Genomic DNA, 1,632 nt, shown 5'->3' with positions numbered 1-1,632 from the left:
CATAGAAAGAAGAGCATTGAGACTGAGTAGGATGTGCAGAGGCACCAAGTACAGAGCCCAACCCAGCAGGCTGCAGATTTCAGCTCCTAGCATCCGGGAGGGACGCACTCGGGGGGCAGAGTCGGGTTCGGGGCAGGCCAGGGCTGGGCCCAGCTGGGCCGGCGATGTGGAACTGCTGTACCAGCAGGCACACAAGCACGCCCACCGGTTCCAGTCTCACGTGGGATGCTGAGGGACGGCAGACAGGCAGTCTGTGCACTTGGTGGAGGGCGTAGTCCAAGCAGGCATCCTGGATGTTCAGCCAAAAGGAACGCCTGGAGATTTTGTCTGGTGGGGAGCCGCCTGGCAGGGGACAGAGGGCCAAACTTCGTGTCTCCCTGGTGAGGCTGGGACATCCCCAGTGAGGTCGGGACAGTCCCGGTGAGGACAATACAGCCCCAGTGAGATCGGGACGGCCCTAGTGAGGTCAGGACGGCCCCGGTGAGGTCGAAACGTCCCCAGTGAGGCCAGGACAGCCCCAGTGAGGTCAGGATGCCCCCGGAAAGATCGAGACGGCCCTAGTGAAGTTGAGACTGCCCCGGTGAGGTCGAGACGGCACCGGTGAGGTAGGGACGGCATCTGGGGCCAGAATGGCCCCGGTGAGGTCGAGACAGCACCGGTGAGGTCGAGACAGCCCAGGTGAGGTTGAAACAGCCCCGGTGAGGTCAGGACGGCTCCGGTGAGGTTGAAACGGCCCCGGTGAGGTTGAAACGGCCCTGGTGAGGGCGGGACGGCCCCGGTGAGGTTGAAACGGCCCTGGTGAGGGCGGGACGGCCCCGGTCAGGTTGAAACGGCCCTGGTGAGGTCGGGACAGCCCCGGTGAGGTTGAAACGGCCCTGGTGAGGGCGGGACGGCCCCGGTCAGGTTGAAACGGCCCTGGTGAGGTCGGGACAGCCCCGGTGAGGTTGAAACGGCCCTGGTGAGGGCGGGACGGCCCCGGTCAGGTTGAAACGGCCCTGGTGAGGTCGGGACAGCCCCGGTGAGGTTGAAACGGCCCTGGTGAGGGCGGGACGGCCCCGGTCAGGTTGAAACGGCCCTGGTGAGGTCGGGACAGCCCCGGTGAGGTTGAAACGGCCCTGGTGAGGGCGGGACGGCCCCGGTCAGGTTGAAACGGCCCTGGTGAGGTCGGGACAGCCCCGGTGAGGTTGAAACGGCCCTGGTGAGGGCGGGACGGCCCCGGTCAGGTTGAAACGGCCCTGGTGAGGTCGGGACAGCCCCGGTGAGGTTGAAACGGCCCTGGTGAGGGCGGGACGGCCCCGGTCAGGTTGAAACATAAATAAATAAATAAATAAAATGAGAAAATGGAGGTTCCGAGAGTAAATGAAATGCTTGAAGTCACAAAGATACTTAAGCAATAGACAGAGTCCTGTTCCAAAGCCGATCCTCCTCCTACTCCATGCTATATGAGGGTCAAAAGGCTGTGGAGCCAATTATCTTTTGGGCATTTCCAGATGTGACCATTTCATCCCCACATTTTAGGTTAGCTGTGGCTGTTGTTTCTGGATGCTCCTGCCTTCTAAGTGGGCATTCAGACCCAGACATATAAAGTAAATAAAGTAAACAACAAAAAATTAATCTTAGAAAGTTCTCTTT

The 1,632-nt window shown here is 60.5% G+C and overlaps 1 long non-coding RNA gene across 1 annotated transcript in view; it reads left to right on the top strand.

The window, feature by feature from the left end:
• Nucleotides 1–1,632, top strand: part of LOC106726347 — a 6,206-nt gene that overhangs the window by 1,182 nt on the left and 3,392 nt on the right. The gene's annotated exons all lie outside the window — the stretch shown is intronic.

This window comes from Myotis brandtii, unplaced genomic scaffold (genome assembly GCF_000412655.1).
Source record: "Myotis brandtii unplaced genomic scaffold, ASM41265v1 scaffold106, whole genome shotgun sequence".
NCBI classification, from domain to species: domain Eukaryota; kingdom Metazoa; phylum Chordata; class Mammalia; order Chiroptera; family Vespertilionidae; genus Myotis; species Myotis brandtii.
This window is presented reverse-complemented; position numbering and strand designations above follow the sequence as displayed.